The sequence below is a fragment of the Pipra filicauda genome, unplaced genomic scaffold (genome assembly GCF_003945595.2).
Source record: "Pipra filicauda isolate LSUMZ 115617 unplaced genomic scaffold, ASM394559v2 scaffold108_size2327098_pilon, whole genome shotgun sequence".
NCBI classification, from domain to species: domain Eukaryota; kingdom Metazoa; phylum Chordata; class Aves; order Passeriformes; family Pipridae; genus Pipra; species Pipra filicauda.
In genome coordinates this window covers 2,272,829-2,297,568 of record NW_024103529.1, presented here as the reverse complement: position 1 = coordinate 2,297,568, position 24,740 = coordinate 2,272,829, and the positions used below count along the sequence as shown (strand labels likewise).

Below are 24,740 nucleotides of genomic sequence, written 5' to 3'. Positions count from 1 at the left end.
AGAATCAAATAATAGTGTGCTTTATTTCACAGTGTCCATTTTGGCCAAGAGTCTTCTGTGCTCTCTGCCTAATTGTGAAGCACCTAGAAGGATTTTCGTTTATAGTCGAATATATATGAAAGCTGCTTAGCAATTCAACAAAACTAATCCAATGTTCAAGAGACATCTATTCACTGAGATTAAGCCAATTTTATAACATGGAGTTACCCAGTCACCTGGAACAAAGGGAGGTATGTGGAAGATAGATAAAGAAAGCAAATGTGGAGGAATGACTGGCAAATGGGGAACACAAAGAGATATTTAGAAAAAGCAACAAACAGATACATATGCTGAGAGAATAAAACAAGAAACAGTGAATCCCAAGAAGCAGAAGAGACTGAAGCATACGGATTATGCAGAAACATCACTCTACTACAAAGGGAGTTCCCCTGAATTTGGTCAGCATCTGTCACCACCAATTCACGCAGCAGGCCTAACTGGAGGATCTAATGACAGGCAGTTTATACAACACCAGCACATGACACGTCCCTCAGGGCACTTTGTCCTCACAGCATCCCAGTGGAGCAGCACAGCACGACCAAGCATAGCACAGATGGAAAAAGCAAGGCACAGAGCTTTAAACAGCTTCATGCAAGACTCCTATGGAAAGGGAAAGAGTTGAGCCAGCACACACGAACCACTGGAAAAAACCTTATTTTCTGTCTCAGCAGGAAACAAAATCAAAAAGCCCCACTTGGCGGATATTAGATACTGCTGCAGAACACAGCCACTGATCACTGCAACTATTTGGTTCACCTTGGGATGCTTTTTCAGTTAATGATTATATTAAAGTCTGACTGGATTATTATTTTTCTTATGAGAGAAGTGACTTTTTAAAAAATGACTCCCAATACATTCAATCCTCTTACAAATATAGCTTTGTGGACCACAGCACACAGAAAAAAACATTTCACACTCCCCGAACACTGCTCAAGATTAGAGGGCACCAGCCACTACACCCAAATGTGCAAAATCTTTTGAGTTTTCAGAACACCTAAACAAAAAACTAGATTACAAGAAGTGCCACACGTGATGACTGTTTTAAATTCACTGATTTTTCACAGCTCTCTAAGTCCTGCTGTGATGCTGATGGCAAACAGAAGTTCAAGGGGCACTTGTCTCACACAAATGATTTCAGTATTGCAGAAATTCTCCTGCTAAAGGGTAGTTCAGCTGTTGGCTTGACTACATGAAATACTGGCAGGAAAATGTAGCTAGGCAAAGAAAGAAGAATCCTTGCCTTCTTAACTTCTCTAAGTTGAAACCATTTTTTAATTACGCTTGAACTGATATTTGAAGATGATTCAATCTGTCCAAACATAAAATAGCAAAATGTAAGGTAAAATTTACTCCACTGATTGTAGGAACAGAAATCCTATAAGGCTGTAAAATACCTATAGTTCCAGCCAAAGTTTATATCAGAATAGATGTAAGACTAGAGCTTTGAATTTTGCGGATTTTTCATTATATTCTTTGGGGGGAAGGAGAGAAGAGATCTTTCTTATAAAATCTTCATCCCTTTGCAACGCCCTATATATCAAAATGTCAAGAAGAAACAGTTTCCACTCTGCCTGCAAAAGCTTTCCTGAGGGCAGAAAAATGGATTTAGTGTGAAAAAGTGGGATCTTCAGATTACAGAATTTGAAAGATGTACAATGTTTTAAGTTTTAATGGTGTTGCTTATTTGAGTCTGCTCCTACTACCTTGTCATAGTCAGGATTACAATAATCCACAATACAGCACAATGTGGAATATACATCAGTCATATCAAAGTCACTTGTTATTCAGTAACTCTTTGATCCGTTTAAGACAATTTAATTAAATCTGGTTCTAGAAAATTGCAGTGTTTTCATGTGAAAGACACATCTTAGATGGCCCCAGCTCCTTCAGGAGTAACTGCACTTGAAAATAAATCCTCAGATAACTCACACCCTGAAACAATCCAAGCCCTCAAGCCAGGACTTGCAGTGCAAGGGAGGAAAAAGGAATAAGAAAATGCCACATAAGCAGAAACTCCAGACCAAATTTCACTTTTTGTTATCTAGAGAGCCATTACAGTCCTAACTGCTGTTGACTCAGAAGATATGAGAGGTTTTCCTTGCAGGAAGACGAGGATACTGCTTCTTCAAAAACCACCATTCAAACAGCCACAAGGGCTCTAAAGTTGTTCACATGCCTCCCCCCTGAAATCATGTATAGTTGTAAGGATGCTGTTTACTCACAGTATGGAACTTTCCCTCCAACATTTACTCATCATCATGGCTAGGCTTCGCGAACGAAGATTTAGGAAGGGTAACATTTACTAGCAAATGGAATTATCACATCCCCTTACACTTTCTGTCACTAACAATAAGCATCAGAAAACTGGGTGTACTTCTGTGTACAACACACCTATACCAGTTGTGATTTTACCTTTCTCCACCTTGAACAAGTACACATGTGGATGCTATGTGGAAAGATGAAACACAGGACTCCTTGGATCACACCTTGCAAAGTGGGATTGCAAAATCCTGGGACAGCTGTGCTGAAGTATTTTTATAGGTGTTTCTGACACTGCTCTGTCACAGACATACCAGCAGGTGAAAGAGGGAGGAGGTGTTCCATTAAAGAACTTTGGCAAACAAAGGCCAAAGTGGAAAAGTGAAAGAAGAAGAAGATGTGAGAATTTTTTTTCCTGTCAAACCAGATGCTGCTTCTCCTACTTTCGCTCATGCTTGCCTACCATCTCTTTAGTGATCAGTCCTGGCCATCAGCAAGTCCTCATATAGGCTGCTGTGCACTATTGGCATTTGCTGGGATAGATTCAGGGCATACCAACAGCTGGCAGCTCCACAGCCTCTGTTGCATGCTGTGAGTCCATCACTGGACCAAATGTAGCAGAGGGCTCTGGAAGCTACGGATTAGGGTATCCTGCTCTTTACACTGTTATTTAACGTCTGTCCAACGGCTTCAGTCCTCATGGACCAGGTACTCAGTGGTCCATACACTGCTCAAAGCAGTGGCATATGTCAGCTGAATGAGGAACAAAATTGGTCTCATCTGGTGGCAACCTCTTACACGTAAACCAAGGCTGAGAGCAAGCTTCCTGAAGGCTCCTTTCACTGATGCTGGCTGCAAAGGAGGGCAGGGAAAAGACTCCTGCATGTCCCAATTAATTGATTATGTGTTTAACAAAATGTACTCTACCAGATCTTCATGGACATCTGGTGACAAATGCCAGAGTGCAACAGTAAATCTTATAATACAATAAAGAACAATCCAGAAAGCTGTCTGTATTATTTGGGAGAGAAACTCAGATCTGATAAGTGGATTAAAATTAGTTTAATGATTCTCTGTTTAGCCTTTAAATCTACTCATAACATGACACTATGTTTCCAATTAGAGAATAAAAATGTCAATTTAACATCTATGTCATTACCGATTAGACATTAGATGCTATCTCTCCATTATTAAAACTTTCATATTTTGAACATAAAAAGGAATTTGTAGAGTCAGGCAAAGGGTCTAAGTTTTTATAATGAGCCATTCATCTTCAGGTCAGGTTCCATAATAACTAACTGCTACAAATTAGTTCCGTGGGAGGAAAATGAAATGGAAAAAAATGGAAATGAGAATTACTGCTGAAACTGTGTCATATTTGTACACACTGAGCATAATGGTATTTATAGTGTCCAAACTCTTTGTGACACCTCATTTCTACCACTGCCACCACAACTTATGTGAAAGCACACTGCCTAGTGGGCAGTTAGCAAATACCTCTTGGCAGGGCATCTGACATGACAATCCAGGCTCAGCATTTTTTTCTTAAGATTAAATATCTCAAGACTTTTAATCACAGGACAAGGCCCCAGGGGAGGAGGCAGCACATTCTGGGGAACAGGCCAATGATAATATTTACTGACCATCTCTTTCTGTACTCATGACCAGCTGACATGACTGCTGCTGGATTGTTTTTGCACAGAAAAATGTTATCAGGAAAGCAGGCAAGACTGTTTTTAGCTGTCCTGCTTTTTGCAACAGCAGTAAGGTGTCACACAGCTAATCAATTCTCATGGTTGCTTCAAAGCTACAAAAATAGGGTCTGTCCTAACTCAGGTAATCCAGCACAGGGCTTGGGTGTCTGGGGCAGCTTGTCTGAAAAAATAAACCAACACCTACTTTAGTCTCAGAAGCACAGCAGTGGGAAAAGAACACCACCTCCAGTGTACCTTAAGGTTTACAGGTAGCCATTTTCAGACTGAATGGCTACTATCAGTCAATCATCTCTGCACTCCCAGTAGGAAATGAGATCTCCCGTTGTTAATGCTACAATGCTTGACACAAGTCTGAATTTGTAGTCGCAGTAGTGCTAAATTAAAAATCCATACTGTGGGCAAAGAGGGGAAGAAATACATGTTTTCATCAAATGTAGCAGAGAGAACATCTTTTCAGACACTACCTCTCTGGTTTTGACTGACTTTTAATTTAAAGTTTTGTTTTAATCAGCAAAGTAAGTATAGGAAAGGACAAGGAATATACACTTATAGAGCAAACTCACCTTTATCATCATATCAGTCTTGTCTACAGGAGGAACCATTTATATCTCTGTCATAGGCTTCCAACCATGGTCATCATTCATACACTTGGAGCACTAAAAATCTTCAGAAGTGCTTGTTTAAGCAATAAATTTGAGAAATCTCATTCCTGATAGTGTTTATTGTTGGTTGTTTTTTTTTCTGAGCTCATTGCTGTTTTTTCCCCATTTTTATCCCTTCTTTCTCTAGCTGTTAGGATAAACGAGTGACTCCTTGTCTCCATCAGAACAGCCCACCCTCAGTTTCCCGAGGGAGCAGAGATTCCCCAGGAAGCCAGACATTATGTGACAAATCCCTGTGGAGCATTGTAAGGCTAAGCCACCTTCCCACACTGGTGTCTGCCACAACTACAGCTGGGAAGGTCCTATGCCAAGCTTTACTACTGGTTTTATCATGCTTCTTCTGTCTCCTAATTTTCCAACCACTCAAAAAGGTCCATTCAAATCAAAACAAAAAGTACTGTTTACACTAATCACCCAGGAATTGTCTGACTATGTTTTTGGGGCTAAGCTGGTAGCACAGAAAGTAGGGAGAACACACAAGGGGACTGTTTCTACCAGCTGAAAAAGGAGGGGACTCCAGCTGATGATGAAGGGTTAGAGAGGCCCTGGATACCAGGGCATGCTTTTCCCATGTCCCCTGGGAATGGTCAGTGCTCAGGAGCCCTGGAAAGCAGTGCCCATTTCACCTGCCACTGCTGCCAGCACACTCAAACCCTTCCACGATTTCAGCAGAAGTGGGATAAGTCTTACACAACACTTAGGATTACAGTTAGTCTTTCAACAGTTCTTAGCACTTCTCTTGTGGAAGAGCACAAATTGCCTCATAATTTGGGCCAGAGGGTCAGTACTGCATCCAAGCTAGGATCAGACAGGTAGCTCTGAAGATGGTTAGTCACAGGCATTTATTTCCTTTTTACCCTGTAAATCTGATGGAAGCTTTCATCCTCCTACGAAACATAGTTGCCTCCCCTTGCCAGGAAAACCATCCCAGCCTCATAAGCACCAGTCAAACAAGCACTGATTTAATAATGATATTGGCCAGTCTACCAGTGTTGTGCTAAATAAAAGAAGACCCACAAAGTAGCATTTGTACAGAGTAAAATAATCAGTCACCAACTACCCTTAACAAAGATGTGGATCATACTCCATGATGGGAACATCCACTCCTTCAGCTTCACTGCTAGACAATTCACAGCCCTTGTGCTAGCCAAGCTTCTTCATCACACTTAATGGACAGGCTTGCCTCATCTACATTGTATGTTCCACTTGAATGGAAATCAGAGCTGAGTGTTGTTTCCTAAGCCTATGAACCATGAGACTGTGAAGTCAGAAATCTCCTTGAACGAGGTCTAGTTCTTGTACAGCATGAAGATGGATAAGGGTCTGAGAAAAGATGGGAAGATGACCTGTTACTGACCCACATCTGCAACTACTGCCTGTTCTCTGCCAAATACCACAGGACAGGCCAGCAAGCCAGATGGAGAGGTCTTGGAAACACAACATCTACTTGTTCTTGTACCCAAGATCTGGATAACTTGTGCAGGACTGTTTCCAGGAGAACTTGATGGTATCAAGTATGAAAATGGATATTTATGTTATCAAGTAAGAAATCATCCTTCCCTGCTAGCAAAATGGGCAGCAAATTACTTAATTCCGGCAGGGCAGAGTTGCCTTCTCTGTAGGTTTGGCAGCTGAATGCTGGACTCACCTCAACAAAGATGAAGCAGGGGATGATGGAATAACTTCTCTGGGTATTGTTTCCTAAAGCCATTTCTCATCACACTTTTTGGGGAGGCACTGTTCAAAACTTTATATCCTGGAAAACAAAAGACAAAGGTATTTCAGTATGTTTCACCTTGGTTTTTTTTTTCAAATTCCATGACAAGGTTCATAACACAGAGCAATGACATATCAGACCAAGAATACAGATTAAAAATAACATCAAGGTCTAACTTGTGGTTGTACAAAATAGCCTGAGAAAGCATACCCTTGCAACACAAAAGAAGAGACAGACACAGGTTACAAGATACATTATCTACAGAACAAAGGGTGATAAGGAATACAACAGTTTCCTTAATTACAGTCTACTCCAAACCAAAGGCTTCTTCTTCAGGATTGCAAGATCACATTTTCAGCCCACTGACCTGCGTACAGTGTGTTTTAAATCAGTAAGATTTAGCAATTGACTTGTAAACTTGCACTTTAAAAGACACACATACTGTACAAATGATCAAAATGTTTATCTGCATAACCTGCCTGCTCAAAATGGTAGCATGTCTTATGCACAAGTAAACCCCAACCCGTAACAAGCAAACACAATAAAAATGCAATGAAGCACTGGACCCTTACTGCAGAGCCTTTCTGCCCTGCTATAAATCCATACCTTAACATGCAAACCCCCAACTACTTAGCATTACTTCTGTATTAGAATAGCTAGAATAGCTACTGGCTATTCTAATTAACATAACCTTATAATGCTCTGTGCTAAGACACTGTCTTTACAGCACAAAAAGCAGGAAAGTAAAAAAAAGAAGACTAACACAAAGGATTTTTACTGAGAGTGTGTGTGATTTTCTGCATGCACAAGGTAACACATCAAGATGCTAAGTCTGGTTTAAATGACTTTTGAGAAACATATAGACTAGCACGGAAGGAGTGAGGCTGGAAAAGCAGCATGTAGTCCGGAGCTGCCAGGTGCATCCTTGCACAAAGCATGAGACACAGAAGAGAATCAAAATCCTCTGCTATCAGTTTTAACCTGAGCACATCAGCAAGGGCAGATTTAGGCAGACCCAGCCTCACAGACAACACTCATACAGAAATTCTGTCCTGATGACAAGCCTCTCCCCGGGTCAGGGCCAGGGAGGAGGAAGGAGGTGAAAGCTGATGCATTTTGCAGAGGATGCTTTGCACAGCATCTTACCATGACTCTTTGACCTCACTGGCATCTGGGTGGCAATTCAGGTCTTGGCATATGGAGCCTGTGAGGTTCACCAAGGGGTCAGTGCTTTCTCACCAGCTCTCAGCAGGGTTACTGGAGGAAATACTGTGACCAGAGCAGGGAGTTCAGCCAAGGTTACGAAGCCTGATGGAGGAGCTGGATCAGCTGCCAGTGCTTGCCACCTGCACCACGATGCAGGCTCTTGTCTCACCACCTATAAACTACTTAACGTATTCCTTATCTCGGCTCCTCCAAACTTGACCCAGAGCTGTAAAATACACAATGTGTAAGACAGTTCCAGGCACAGCAGAGCTCCAGTGACTCCAGTGAAGCCACATACTGTCTCGGGAATGGTTTCTGAACTGTTAACCATTGAGAAATGCAGTTTCAGGTCAGACAAAACAGTCAGGAATGTCATCTGTGATGTGCTTCAGACACTCCCATCCTACACAGTATCCCCATTATGAAATACAAATATTCTGGATTTTCAAAAAACCTATTTTTCCAATTATGCTTCAACTCAGGAGATAAAATGGGTTTTATCTCAGAGGTTAGTGTCATTGTTTAAAAAAAGACAAGGTAATTCAATCCCATTTGGGCTGTGGAAAAGAATTGAGTAATTCATTTTTTAACCACACTTTTCATACTACAAGCTCTTGTGCCATGTGGCTCTCCCTGTAACTTGCCAAACACATGGTGCTTGGTAGAATAACAGGTTGAAGAGTCAGAACAGCTTACAGAGCATTATTCCATGAAACTCTTTTGTATCCTGGAGATAAACGCTCAGCATCTTTCTTTGCAAATCCTGTTTTTCAAATGGCTTAGTGCAAAGATGTTAATACCTCAGCACCTTCATGAATGCTATGCCTGATCAAGCTTAGAAATAATCAAGATTTTCTATAACATCATGCTGTAACCCCAAGCCATGCCCTCAGATCCAACTGCTGTGTGTTCCTAACCAAAGCAGAGGGCTGCAACACAATCCAAGAATTTAGGAAACATTCTCTACAGATGACTAAAAGAAAGTTCACAAACCAGCAATGAAGCTAAGGGTTCATAGCAGTCATATAAAATTGCTTGATTTAATGCTAGGGGACTCCTGATGTCATAAATATGTATCGCTATGTCCGTTCCTTTAAGCTTACTGTGCACCACTGGTTTAAGAAACTGCATTGCCTATGGGAAAGCATTTTACATGTCAGCTACTCTCCTATGTGATGACACATTTGTGTCAGACATAAGTAGTAAGAGACTAAATAGTTGCCTGATCAAGCCAGCTAATTCCTAGACTGTGGGAAAACTCTCAGCTAGCCTGTGCTTGTCATAGCAGCTCTTTTCATCAGGTTACTCGAGCAAAGAGTAAAGGGAAGCAACAGCATGATCTTCGGGGGAGTACCATCTTTTGTCTCTCTTCAGCTGGCAATGAGTCCTCTAGGGACTCAGCAAAACACACCTTACAGCAATCCCTAGATGCTCCAGCCTGTACAGCAGTCAGAGATAACTCACTTTTGCCCAAAGAATTATAATAAGATGTAAAACAAGTGTTTAGTAACAGTCCTGTTCTATAATCCATGAAGATCTCTTCACATTGAACAAACTTTCACAGTGCAAAGCTTCTGACCAAAGCAATGGTAAAGAGAAGCTATAATATCAGTATTTGGTACTGCTTTTTCCATTTGTTATTTCTATTTTTACCAATTTTACTCAATTGTTAAGGAACTCATATGAGCAAAACTGTAAGAGTCTTTTTAGATCCCACTAGCTGTGACCTTTTCAGGCCAGGTACATTAGCATAGCATGGGAGTAGAATTGGTCAAACCTACCCTAACTAAATAGGGACCACTGTAGAAGGTGTATTAATAACCTGAAACTCCATTATTATGAGGTGCTTCTCACTCTTTAAACAATATATATAATTGTACAATAGAACATTGGTGAACTAATTAGAATTAGTTAGTTCTCATTTTGTTCAATTTACTTCACACGTGTTTTCAGAAAGCCCTTGACCTACAGCATAGGAGGTGATCGTCTGACATCTGGGAGAACAAGTGGAGCTATAGAATATACATATTTGAATTGAAAAGTAAATATAAAGGACAGCAAAGAAAAAAGAATTCAAGCTGAAGAGATTTTCTTGCCGCAGGGATCCATCAGAGGGAATGGCTTTTAGAATGCCCCATTCAGGTACGTTCTGAAGCTTTTTATGTGAGCATGTGGTAGACAGCAAAAAGGACATATCTAGGACAAACTAGCATTTCCTCAGCCTTTATAGTGTAAGTTCCTGCAGCACACACAGTACAGCTGATGTTTCTCTGTGTAATCAGTGCTCAAACCAGTGGTCCGTTCCTCTGGAGACAGTGGTCACCTTTATGTTTTTTAAGCCATGTCCTGCATAGGTAAGAAGATGAACAATATATTTTATGTATTGCTACAGTGGATATCTGGGCATCTGTACAAAATACTCAAATCAACAATCCAGAAAATCTAACAGGTACTGTTTATTGTAGTTTTCAGCTGTGTTTCATTTAATCAATACCAATGAATGTTTCTTTTGCCACTGAGTTAGAGATCGCCAGCCTGAAATCCAGAAACTGCTGCACAGACCAAGGTAACAGCAAAGCCATTGGCACATGTGGGACATCAATTCACTGCAGAACCCTAAATCTGCTCGGCCCAGAGGTGAGGAGGGCAACCACTGATCATTTGGTACCAGGATGTGATGCAAGCACAAAAAAAATGTATTTCTGTTCCTCTACTTCTAGACAGGTTGAAAATCTTTACAGCAGCAGCTAACACTGTTCCAAAAATAAGATATAAATGCTGTAGTAGAAAAAACACCAGCTATTTCTATAACAATGTAAAAGATACTTTAAATGTCAGCATTTCCCTATTTGTAAATTAGTTTAACCTTTTATTAGCAATTTGCAAACCTCTCTTGGCAATTGGCTTCAAATTATAAAGATCTTTATTTTCACTAAATTAAGAATTCTGTTTACAAGTAAAAAAAAGATCACCAAAATTTCTGACCAGTCCATCAAGCACCAATTTGCCCAACTGCAACACGGAATTCTGCATGTCAAACCTCCATTCAATTAAGGAAACAAATTAAAATTAATGCCACTGCTGACAATGATTATCTGAGCTTTAGCAGAAAACTGTATCATTATAATGACTATTTATTATATACTTCTTACAGATCTCATTTTAAAGCAGGGTCCTCTGTTTCCTGTGGGGGAAACAAAGAGTAGAAGCAATTTGCCAAACATCACACAATGACTCAATGTCTGGGCTGAAGAAAGACATATTATTCTCAGACTCCTGTCAAGTGCTCTGTTCGCTTGACAATACAATCCCTACATGTGCTTGCTAATTCCTGCACAAGAACTGCACAGTTCTCATTGTACATTTTAGTAATACAGGTTTCCCTGATTGCTTGCTGCTGGAACCAGCAGAACACGCATTTTCACCCTCACACAAGTGCTGATCAAACATGTACCAAGATGTGACAGCCTCACATTCTCTCTGCAGCTTCACCCCTGGCATGTCCAAAGGCACCTCATCATCCTAGTGCCACTGCAGCATGAGCATGCAGGTAATTCTGAACAGGTTGCAACACAACAACAGTGGGTTAAAATGTCTTTCCCAAAGCTCTCTTCCACACAAGTCTAACCAATGCAAACAAAAGGGCCTAAGATTTTACCGCAAAAGGTAGTCACGGCTATTTTGTATTCTCCAAGTACAGACATTTTGGCGTTTTCAAAGTGATCAAAACCACAATGGTGGCAGGAATCACTGCAAAAGCCAAACTGTGTGGGAAAAAGCACATATGACATTGTAGCATGAAGACCTGCTTGCCTGCCTTGCACCCAAACACAATGCAGACCACTTGCTTGGTATCACTGCTTAAAAAGAATAAAACCAAGAAAATGGCATCACGGCTGCAACAATTAGAAGGTACCAGACAAATGGTACTCAGTTTGCTGTCTCAATGACCCACAACATACTGGTTTTTAACTACAAATGAGAAAGTTATCCTTTGGATCATGCTGCCCTTGAGGAAAAGCGTATACTCACTTTGGAGCCTGGAAAAGAGGGAAGACGCTCGCTTATCTCTGGTTTTCCATGATCAGAGAACCCCTTGTCCATCCACTATGAACTAAGAGGCAAAGAGCCGTCAACACTAAGCCCATCAGACCAGTAACATGGTGTCAGAGTGGAGACACTGGGTGTCCAAAACCTGACTGAGTCATACTTGATTTTCAGTTGTTAACTATGAAATTGCCTGGTAGCTGATCATGAACAAATGTGTGCAGTAAGTTTCAACCCTTGGCTGATGACTGTCTCCCAGATTGTCTCCTGTGTGACGAGCAGGACATCCTACTTTGCCAGAACACTGAAAAGAGGAGTTGAACACACAAAGCAGAAGCTCAGAGTACTGGATCTAAATCTCACCGCACAGAATACAACTCATTATAAACTTTTCTAACAGTGTAAATGCCTGTTTTCCAGTTTTGTTACACCATTCAAATAAATTGTCCTGTCAGTGGAAGTACTTCTTGCAGGTGTCTCCTCAGATCCCTTACAAGAAACTAAGTACATATCACTAATGACAGCAAGGAAAGGAACAAAAACCTGCCAACAATATGCAAAGTAAGCCCTTACATGTTCTCCATCACAAAAAAAAAAAAAAAACAACAAAAAAAACCAAAACAATTTTTCAGTATTTAAGACAGAAAAGCACTTTTTCTGATGAGAGTTCTGACCTTTTTCTTCTAGAAGTCACATTTTAACATTTCAGCACTCACAGTAGAAAACCATTTTATGGCTAACGATACCAAAGTAATACAGTTCGCAGCATATCTGAAATGACAACCCTTGCTACAAAACCCACCTTGTTATGAATAAAGCTACATGAATAGCTATCTGGATTCCTAAACTCATTCTCCTAAAAATGTGTTGCTGGTGGCAATGCAGAGTTTGATCCACAGAACAGGATGCCACAGATTTTAAGAGTCCTGTTAGGGTTGTTTTCCCTTGCTTCTATCTTCATATGGAAAATTATCCCATATCTGAATGATAAGCAGCAGTATAAAATCTATGGATATGATTCTGCACCACTTATACCTTCAAGAGAGTATAAGTGTTCTGTCAGCACAGCAGAGGCCTTGTAACAACTTCTCACTGTGGGAGAAGTGGGAGGAAAGTGAAATCTCAATGCCAGAGCTCCTAGCAACAAAATTTACATTTATGCCACTTGGCCAGAACTTCACAGATGTTGTGTAAGTAGAACACAAACATAACTGTGCAAATAGCAGCTATATGCACACTAATATCCAGAAAGCCAAACAAAATGGCCACGAGCCTTATTTTGAACTATCTCACACCCATGAACCTCTCCTTGTCCTGCATGTCTCAAACTGTCATCATGGTTGATCTGTTCCATTTGGTGATACACTGAATTCCTTCCAAAAATTTTCAGTATATCACTTAGTTGGTGTTGGTTTGAATGATACCCACCAAAGTTTGGTGTCACGTCAGCTTAATCTGCTATAGCTGATAACGCTTCTCTCTTTCTTGCAAAAGGATTAGCAGGGCATGATAAATAAAGAAGGGAATTCTTCAAAAAACGAAACAAGCAGTCTCTGGAAAAAAATAACAAACCACTGAATTTATCCATGAAATTAACAAGACTGATCCTGCTCCCTACTCTCATTTAACTCAAGTAAGCTAATTGTTCTAGCTCTCATTTAATCCCTTCAAACTTTAAAGAGAATCTAAATGAAACTGTTGTGCAGTATCTTGGGGAAAAGAAAGACTATTTCTGGTCTTTACCCATCCATTTGAAGGCATGTCATTTTGACTTAGACTAATTAATTTGCCTTGTGATCTTCACTGAACAAATGCAAAAGGGAATTGGTTGTTTCTTTTACCTTTGATTGGTTAAAACTCCATCTATCTTTATGGACATCTACAGCAATAAACCAGCAGGTGTGGTCAACATGAAAGTAACTCTTCATATACATAAAGTACTCTGTTACAGAGATTAGTTAAACGATCAGTTTAATGAAAATATATTGTATAGAGCTCTATGTTCAGTGTCTCATTTGCACAACCCATAAAGAAAATAATCAAGACGATTTATTATTTACACTAGCCTTGCAAGGCTCTGGCTGTAAACTAGATACTGAAGTATGATCTCCCTGATATTTGAGATGCTACCATGAAGGGCTTGTGCCTGAATTTCACTCTTTGAAACCAATTCCATTGCACTTAGTGACTCTCCATGCAAAGCACCAACAGGCATTGAGGAAACTCTGAACAACTGCAACAGGAGAAAACCAGCAGCCTCCTCCTCAGGCTGTTATTACAGTCAACTGGTGAAAAAAAGAGGAAGACATTGAAGGGAAAGAAGAAAGCAAAAGAAAATTTCAAGAATACAGAAAGTTATAATGCAATGGTGCAAAGGAGAGGAACATTGGATGAGGTATAGAAAAATTCCTACAGGATGGAGGGCAGGAAAGGAAAACAGACCACAGGTTTTGCCTGGGATGTAAAACCACAAGACTGAAAATTCTGTTTACTTTAATAAAGGGGTATCAATGCAACAGACTCCCTTCCCCTCCCCCATTTATCAGGACTTTCCTACTGAAATCTATTGAGCTACAAAAAAAAAAAAATCCAAAGGGCTGCTTAAGCGTTAGAAAGAATGAGACGTATTTGTTCTTTATTTGTTATGGAGTTTTACAGCTCTGCATAGAACTAATATTCAAAAATCCAGTATTAAAAACATATTTCAAAAATATATGCTGCATATGGTGCTCTTGTATGCCATCCCTGCTGAGCCTGAAGTCCAAGTAAGCCACTGATCCAAACATTTGCACGGAAGGACAAGGCTTCTGCAAAGTGCCAGCTACTCTCAGGCTTCAGATGGACATCTCCAAGTAAATTTCCAGACTCCTCTCCTCCCACTACCCTGCTATGACCACTCAGGAAGCCCACACTTTTGGAGGGTGTTCATACAGGTTAGATGAACAAGCAAAAATATTGAGATGAGCATGAGAAGGAACAGAGCACAGTGGTGTTAGACAGGGTAAGGGGAGCAAAATCAGGTGAGTAACATGTTTCTATTTATTTCCAATTTTTTTTTTTCAGGGGATGAATGTTGCATTGCAAATTTCCTCTCAAAATCATGGTGAGCTAAAATTAAAAACTAGGCATGTAATAGGCACAAGCTAGTGAACTCTAGATAGAAAGAAAAAAACCATTCATTTTGTCCCCTTAAGGCCCAGCAAGCAAAACTGTGTGAGTATTGATTGCAAGCTGTAATATTATGAAAGTAAACAAGCAACTGCCTCACCACAATGCAGCCTTTGGCAATGAGTCCAGAGGCAGAGCTTCTTGCTCCTCTGATATTCTGTGACTCATATTGGCAGTGGAGCTGTCAGAGCCACACAAGGACTGCATGGACTCACACTCCTGCAAATCCGACAGAAAGCCAATCTTATGTGGACTTTTTGATTGTTCACTTGGTTTATAAACATCACCTTCAACCCTTGCAAGGACAGAGCACAAAGGACTCCTGCCATATCTGCTCGCTTCCCTCACATGAAACACTATGGTAGAAGCTCTCCTTAATAGCAACAAAAAAAATTTTTTTTTTGCTTTCCTCTTTTTATGTCTGTGTCCATTATGTGGCCAAGGGAAGCAAATATAATCCCTATAGGCTGAATAGTATAATTTGCCCACTTCTAAGGACAGTATTGAACTACAGCTCACGTGGTTTATGTGGGCCTCAGAAACACAATCTGGATGGAAAGTCAAGACTTTACGAATTTACTGTTAGACTACAACATATCTTAACAGCCTAAAAAATAACTTGTTATTAGTCCAGATCTATTTATTACCATAAAAAATACAGTAAATGATAACACAAACATTTCTAAATAGTGAAAAATCTGTTACAGACTTTATAATACCTCTCTCTTCTCTGTGGTGTTATGCTCTCCTCAGACTCCTCCCTGAGTCCTACTTAGACTAGAACAGGAGAGAGAGGGTTATGGTAAGCTGTCATTGTCCACAGCTTTTCTCCAAGAGAAAGGTATCAACGCTGATGGGGGGAGCTTATTCCTCTTTTAGGATCCAATTTGGCTTATTTTTATACATTTTCGAACATACCTTACTCCTTGCTTGTTCTACACTCTTCTGCAATTCCATGCCACATTCAGACTTCATAGACTCATAGGATCATTTTGGTTGGAAAAGTCCTCTAAGACCATGGAGTCTGACTGTTAAACTCGGCACTGCCAAATCCACCACTAAATCACGGCCCCAAGTGCCACACCCACGTCTTTTAAATTCCTCCAGAGATGGTGACTCTACCACTTCCCTGGGCAGCCTGTTCCAGAGCTTTACAACTGTTTCAGGGAAGACATTATTCCAAATATCCAATCTATTGGATATTGGATAGCTATACTTTATATTTTCTCTTGTCTCTCTTTGTAACACCTAAAACCAGCTTGACCCAAGCCATAACTTCTCTCCTTTTCCAGTAACTGACCAATAGCGGGTGGGTGGGCTGGTCGTATCACGTTGTGCCCACAGTTTTCAAACCTCTGCTATTATCCCATGTCAGTTCTTCTCCATCCTGCAATTTTATTCTATGTTCAGACAGTTCATTTTTAAAAGAATACAGAACTTGTTAGTTCTACCTACTAGGCAGAGAAATTAATGAAGATTATTATAAAAATAGGCATTAAATTATACAATCATATAAAAGTAAGCTGAAGCTAAAACTGATTAAATAAGAGCTATCACTCATTTGGACAAGAGTGAACAAAGATCAGAATAAAGCTCCAGGCAAACCCTGACAACACAGTTCTGACAAAACCTTGTCCTCAAAGTATTATTCAGAACCTGTGCTGCTACTAGAAAAGGCAATAGCATTTCTCTGGCTATAAGGCCACCACCTAGATTTTGATAGACAGTAATGCCCTAGATCTTGAGAGTGTAAAATATGTTTTTTCACCTACGAATCCAGAAAGGCTTTTGCAAACCTTTCTATTGAGATAAGCTCCTGATTAGGGTTGAATCTTGGTCTTCTTGGAGGCCTGCGCCCTTGCCTGTGTAATTTTATCTCACAACACCTGTAGAGGCCTCAGAGGAGCTCACACAGCCATTGTTTGCCCTGTTAAACATTTGATTTTTAAAGCCAATATAGTCTACACAAACATCTGAACTTTTAAAGTGACTACAGTACAAAAAGACAAATCCTGAAATTCCTGTAGCTGAGACCATAATGTCACTTCTAAGAGTGTAATGTTATTAAAATCACAGTTTTTAACAGAGTTTTAATGAGATATACACCTGTTGCAGGTAAACTGTATACAGAAAGTTAGCTTGCAATACTTTGTGGACACTTACATGAGCATATGTGTGTGTGCATACAAATTCATATCCACTCAAACACAACTGGAGCCTACAAACTGCACGACAGACAAGGGCTGAAAATAAATGGAACAATTTTCTAATCTGACTTGGTCAAAATATGATTAAACAGCCCTTTGAACACTGAAAGCTGACACAGGCATATAAATATGCCCATCTCACCCTGTGCTGTTTGCTGCCATCTTTAGTAGACCATCAGGAACACCGCATCTTATTTTAATAGCCCTCCACTGCTAATGCACAGCTCTCACCTCTAAAACACCATTATTCTAATTTTCAAAAATTACCTGAAAAAATAAAGAATTCTTTCCAGCAAATTGGTGTAAGACTGCATATCATACACACACAGTATTTTGCATAGCAGAGGAAACTAGTTTTCACAATCTGTTATTTTCTGAGGGCCACTGATTTATACACTGCTTTTTTAAAATAACCAACTACAGTAGTAGAAAAAAGGTGCAATCACCCCATTCACAACACCAAAAGACCTATGTGGTCTGTTAAAACTCAGTTTATCTTGGAAGGCAGTCCTGGACTAGGCTGATCTATCTACAGTTGCTGCTTCTAGTGCTCAAAACATCACGTTTTATAGATGCACGAGACTTCATTTCTCTAGATACGTATACACATGTGTGCATTTACACACCTTTTCTGATTACATACTGAAACACTGTGCTCATATCTTATTAATCGATTAAGCATAATCAATATTAATAATATGAAGTATATATATTATCACAAAGGCAGTACTTTTCCAATTTGGAAATTAACACGCTTTTGAATTCTATCATGTCCCAGCATGACATTTACTGAGACACCACCCCACTGCTTCAACTCCGTGCCAAGCAGAGGTACCTGCCACAACCTTCTCCCACCAACATGCACTTTCGACACCACTTTTCCCAAAAGTAGTGGGAAGTCACCATTTGCAAAGCAGCGGTTTGCAATGCCTATTTGTCTCTCATAACCCTAGGATTTTTCTCTAGCTCACAATCAGCTATTTTGCTCCTAAACACTCCTATTTCACTTACCAAGGTTTTGCCTCAGGGCATGCAGTACAGATATTTCGAAGCCCTAAAACTAGATGCCTTCATGGGCAAGATCATTGACCACAGGTGTTCTACATGCAGCCTGGTCAATATGCAGATCCTGGCCACAGCCTTGGTTTAGAATGGCACTCTCCAAACCTCTTTGACTGCTAACTATCGGAAAAATAAATCTGAGAAACCCCCTCCCTCCCCCAGTGTATGTAATTTATAAATCATATGCATGTACCACCGTATTATGTAAATTATAAAACACACCAAAAAAAGTAAAAAGTGTGAGCTAAAGATGAAATAAATGTTGTTCTAAAAATTTATTAATAGGACAAAAATATTTTCTTCCACACCCCAGTGGACTGTTTTATGCACCTCTTGTGGTACATGCACCCTGCTTTGGACACCACTGGTTTAGAAGACCACAGACAGAGTCTGAAAATCTCTTCTAACCTAAATATGCTTTCATTTGGCACATGCCTTTTCCTCCAATGTAGCTTTCCCCTTTTAATACTACTTTTAAAGCTTCCAGAAGCCAATGCACCTCCTCAGAATGATGACTTGTGGCCACAGGCTTTTCTAGCCACCTGCCGAGAGGCTGTAGGGGAAGCTTGGACAGCATTTTCTCATTCAGCTATGGCAAGGCAAATACTTCTTTCTTATTTAAGAAGCCACTCAGATTACATATTTTTATCTAAAGGGCCCAATTTTGCAACCAAGCCTGTTTAAAGTTTTGGGGTCAGCTCAGTAGCCTGGTAACAACTTTGTATGTCTCTCATTTTGCATTTCCTCTCCTTCCCTTATTCCAGCCGCAAAGGGTGCTCCAATATTCTCCCTTATCCAGCAGCAAAGAGTGCTCCAAAATTCTCTTTGAAGAATCCCAGTATCTCGTGAACAAGAGCACTGGAACTTGTGAACCTCTGCTCCTCCGGGTGAAGAATGGGGTTGAACTAGGTCAACCCATAGGTCCCTGTCCACCCCACCACCAGTTTTGGAAGGTCCTCTAGTAACAGCTAGGGTTAAACATTACATTGCCTTAGTGCTGCACTCAAAACTTTCCCACCTCAGCTCCACAAGCTCATAGTGGAGTTGCTCATGTTTTTTGATACTGCACAGCACTTTTAACTCATTATTTCACTGCAAAACTAATCTTAAATTACATGCTCCATCTCATTTTCTCTTGGTTTTTTGTCCTTTAGCTCTAAAGTTCTTTGTTCTGTCTCTGCCAGCATTCCCCTGCACATCTGATTTCTTCATAAGACAGTGGCTGTGCTTTTCCTTCCAGCTTTGCAAACTCACGGACAGTATCCAGGACAGTCCTGAAAGAAGTTGGATTTTAAGAGTCAGTACACCACTCTATAACTCACATCACTTAAGTGGGTCATCTTTTTCTATGAAAAACAAGGAAGTGACCATTTAGTGAGACGCATGAACAAGCTTTCAGACTCTTGCACAGTCATAACCATAAAAAGACGTCAAACCGGTTTTTGACCTTTCTCTTATAAGTGCTCCTGGCTTTTCTGTCCTTTATCCAACTTTGCAGAAAAGTCTGCTGAAAGTAAAAATAAAAATAAAATTTCGGATCCAACTATCTTGAGGAAGAGATGCAGGGACAAAGACCTCTGTTCAACTAGGACTACAATGAGAACATTTTAAACTACTATCAGCTAAGGCTGGGCTTCTATTGGGCTCCACCTTGCTCAGCCTCTCACATAATTTTATCAGTCTCTGTCAGATCACATCGCACAAGCTGACACCGAACAAACTCCAAATTTGCCTCAGGAAAGTTCCAGATAGATAAAGACCACAAAGCAAAGGCCACATTTTCCCTTCTCTGTGTTTTTCCTATGATCCCTTATCATTTAAGTTGCCCAAAAATCTACATTGTAAGTGACATGTCAGATTTACAGACACACACATTATCTGGTGCTCAGTGATGACCCAGTGTGCCATGAAGACCCTCAGAATGGCTTGCACTCCTTTCTCCACCAACTCAATGAACTCATGCCATCTATGTGGGCCAAAGAAATACACCTCACGGTAAGAGCCAAGAATTTAATGTTGGCCTAACTGAACTCTTAAAGCTAAAGAAGACTTCAGTCTGTGGCTTGTTACTAGCAGTGGATACAATGGACACATCAGGAGAAGTGATAGGACCCCTTTACTGTTTCTTCACAAATTTAAGCCCGTATTTCATAACTCTAGGTTCACTCATTTAGCTGTTAATATCAGGAGTCAATTATCCATTCATAACTCTATCATAACCACGATTATTCAACAGATGATGGGATCATAAGAGCTGCGAGTTTCCTCTCAGAGCTTCCAGTGGAGCCATGTGATGTTACCATCCCATTTAAAAAGCCAGGCACCAATCATACAACATGGCCACAGCTTAGCTTAAAAGCCACCATTATGCATCTCCTTACCCTTGTAAATGGAGAAGGAAACAATCAGCATCTGTGTGACACTGGCATCTCGGCCAACAGACCAGGGGCTGAACCTGACTCCTCCAAAACAAAAAGATGCTTTAGCCTGTGCCCACTTTTTCACAGGAAGTGCCACAAAAGACATCCAAACTCTGCAGACCAGGCACCCGAGGGGTCCATGACACAATTTTTCCACAGCTAATCTCAGCTGCTCAACATTTAGAAGTGTCCAAACACAGACCTAATTGTTGCCTTCCACTGTCAATGACAAGTGCATCCCCAGGGAAATGCTTCTGCTCCCCTTGCAGTCAGATGCATTAGTGACCCCTGTGGAGAGCACAGCTGCCATGAAAATGGCCAGGACTGAATTTTTCAAAGCTGTGCTGATCTAACTGCATAGCCACCAAATGCAGAAACAAAACTTCCATAAACAGCAGAGTTCAGCAACAGCTGAGATCATGTCTCCGTTTCATTAAAAGTTCAGCTCTCAGACTCCCAACCCCTGGATGAAGGGTACCAGACCTGTCAGTCTCCATGCATTTTTCAGGCACTAAGCATAGCTGTAATTGAGAATTGTTAAAAAGAGTATCAGTGGTTAACTACATTTGCAGGCTACATTCTGAATCAAGTGTTGCCTGCCCTCCTACAGCTGCCAAAAAGCCATAGAAGAGCCAAATTGTGCGATCAGTGAATTCAGCAGAATCACAGACACAGGCCCACCACCTTACCCAGACCAATTTCCCACTGCTTGGCAATCCACAGTGCACTGATCTGGTATTAATGAGCGTGCAATCACTCTCTCAGTGCTGACGAACAGGAACTGGACCCAGAGGATCTCTCCTTGTACGCAGAAGTTGAACATTTTTACCTGCTCCTACTGACAAAACTGGAATGTCTCCAACCCCACCTCCTCACACATTCTGGCACAACAGAAAAAAGACAGCAGGAAATTGAGAGAGAAATGGATGACAGTGGGGAGGAGAAGATCCACTGTATTGAGTCTGGTCCCATGGAGCAAAGTCACAATAATAATGACTGGCATAAAAGAGTCCCAAGATAAGCAATACAACAATTGTCACAACTGTTGCTCATAAGAGAATGACTTTGACAGCTAAACAGTCAACTTCCCCAAACGATGAGGAACATATGATAGTGCTTTCCAAGTGTTTGGGAAGTATAAATTACTTTACAGCTTTGTTCTGATAAGAGTTACTTTCCAAAGGATCTTTTCATTTAAGGGCCTGTTTGCAAAGAGATATGCAAGCGCCAAGACGCAAAACAACAACATGTCTGTTCTAACAAAGGAATGGAAGTATTACAGTGCTGGTGATAGCAACAAGTAGCAGGATGAAATGTAAAAAAAAGAGTTGTGACAAGTATCAGATTTAATATATCACACATTTCTAGCATGGAAAATTTTGAAAATATTCCAGCACTCTGTGACATCTTTTCTAACCTTAATGATCTAGCCAAGCATATCAAACACAGACAGCAGAAAGGGCAATGCCTGCTATCAGGCATGAGCCACATAGCCTCTTCTCATCTTTTAACCTGAGTGATCAGGCATGTAATGTGACATCTTCCCAGTTCTCAGTGGATATACAAATATACAAAAAACTGAAGTGTAACCATGTTATTACCTCTCTCAGAAAGCTGAAAGGGCTACCAGCACTTTCTGCATACCTTTTTCACCACAGTAGTGTCCACATACATTACAATTCCAGCTCTGGGGTCCCCAACACAAGGAAGACGTTGACCTGTCGGAACAGGTCTAGTTGATCAGAGGGCTGGAGCACCTCACCTGTGAAGAAAAACTGAGAGCTGAGACTGTTCAGCCAGGAGAAGGCTCCATAGAGACCTTAATGCTGCCTTGTGGTACCTAAAGGGGTCTTAAAAGAACGCTGAAGAGGGACTTTTCACAAGGGCATGGAGTGACAAGACAGGGGGTAACAGCTTTAAGATAAAGGAGACTAGATTTAGATTAGGTATTAGGAAGAAGTTCTTCCCTGTGAGGGTGGTGAGGCAATGGTACACGTTGCCCAGAGAGGTTGTGGACTAACCACCCCTGGGAAGTGTCCAAGGCCAGACTGGGTGGGGTTTTGAAAAACCTTGTCTCATGGAAGGTTCCCTGCCCATGGCAGTGGGGTTGGAAGTAGATGATGTTTAAGGTTCCTTCCAACTCTAACAATTCTATGGTTCTCTGATTCTACAGTGCAAAATAAGCCCTACAACCATTATAAAAAATCTGCAGATCCATTATCCCAAGCTGATACTTGACACTGCTTTTTCAAATTATATTTCTCTCTTTAAGTGATGATTTGTGGACATAGTAGGGCTTACAGAAAACCAGAAAACTTTTAAGAGGTGGTCAGGACTCCTACGACTTTTGCATCAATACTCAGTCTGGACGCTGTCAGTGGCTTCCCCACTTCAGTGGGGTGAGATTTCCCATTTTCTTTTTATCAAGACATTGCTATCAGAGGAATAAAATTCATTCCACTTTTAAACTAGTATGTTCCTTATCATCAAGCAAGGTTTCATAAGAGACAGGAAAAGATGATTTATGTATCTCTCTGTCCAGAATTCTTCTCAGAGGAAGTCCTACCCTGTTCTATCTAAAAAGCAAGAGACAAAAATAAAACATTTTCTTACATATCACTGTTTTACAAGGGCTCCTCACAGACGTTAGACAATTTTATCTCAGAATTCTTATGTGAAAACATCACTAAAAATCAACACAAATGGTACCAGCAGGACATGTTCTTTTGAACATAACTTCAGCTTCTGAAGTTTGCAGGCTGAACCAGTCAGACACCAAAGGTATGCACAACTTCACTCTTAAGCACTGTCCTTTGTCGTGCCATCTATAAGGTCACAGTAATGACGGTGAACCCCTACCGACAGGAATGTGCCACAAATATCAGACAAGGTTTAAAATAAAGCCCCCTATATTGCCATAGCTGTGTTTGTTTGCCATGGTAAGTATGCACAAAGGCAACTGGAATTCTAATCAACAGAAGTTTGGGGTTCTCCCGACTATTTTGTTTTCCCTGGAATAATTTAGCAGATTGTTGCCAGTCCAGGTAACATACCAAAATAATCTGAAGACAAATTAAGTTCTAGAAGCTGCTTTCAAACATTCGTGTGACTCCTAATAGACACTCAGCCCTTTCCACTACCAGTAATTCAAATCAGATTAAGGGCACTGAGGGCACTGCAGGAACCAACTGCATGTGTTTGCTGAGGACAGAAGGGAGTCGTGTAGCTAAACCCTGACTGAGCTCTGTGTTAACACACAGACTAATGGATTTAACAAAGTTCATTTGAACACTTTTGGGTCAGTTTGATTCTTTTGACGTGGACACAATCTCTGCATGGATCAAGGGCAAGGAGAGGCCTGTTAAAAGAACATTTTCAGAAGGCGTGTTGCAACAGAAATGTTAGAACTTGTATGAGGAAAGTATGAATGTAAGTGAGCAAAGGGAAGAGAGAAAGTGCCAGAAGAAACAAGAGACAAAGGGTTAAAAAGAAAGGTACGCATTATTCACCACACGGCACTATAAGCATGGTTTCACTGAAACACAAAAGATAAGCTGCAAGGAGGGTGAAGAATACATCTGGAAATATAAAATACCCCAATAAGGAAAACATCAGAACTGCAAAATTCAGTAACGCTGCACAAGACTTGAAAAAATGTTGAAAAGGTGAAAAAAATAAATTATGTTAAAGATCCATGCTAGCACCCATTGCTGAAGACTACAAAAGAAATTCGATTCTAAACCCCACTCGCCACTGCCAGCTGAGTCCCAGAGGTGCAACAGGGTTCAGGAACCACCATGGAACCGGGTCATCAGTTCATTCACATCTGAGCCATGCTGATTGAATATAATTATTAACAGGATACAAACTTGCCTTATTCAATGGCCCACTACAGAGAAAGGGCTCTGCTATAAAACTGAGTGAGAGAAAACATGCACAGTAAAAATGAAGTCCAAACTCATCTAGATGAATTTTCAGTAAATCCAGAAGCTTAGACATAATTCAGGGAATACAGAACTATAAAGATGACACCAAGACAAGTGATGAGGCTGACAGCCCTGAAGGACGGGATGCCATTCAGAGGGACCTGGACAAGTTCGAGAAGTGGGCCCAGAGGAGTCTCATCAGGTTCAATAAGGCCAAGTGCAAGGTCCTGCACCTGGGATGAGGCAATCCCAAGCACAAATGTGATTCTATGAAGATAACAAGCAGCTTGAAGAACAAATTCAAAGAGGCAG

The 24,740-nt window shown here is 40.7% G+C and overlaps 1 long non-coding RNA gene across 2 annotated transcripts in view; it reads right to left on the bottom strand.

Annotated features, from left to right (window-relative positions):
* Positions 1-24,740, bottom strand: part of LOC113991778 — a 95,170-nt gene that overhangs the window by 29,190 nt on the left and 41,240 nt on the right. For both annotated transcript variants that reach the window (XR_003542051.2, XR_003542050.2), the window contains exon 2: positions 6,324-6,431. This is a non-coding gene — a long non-coding RNA (uncharacterized LOC113991778). The remainder of the gene's footprint in view (positions 1-6,323; positions 6,432-24,740) is intronic.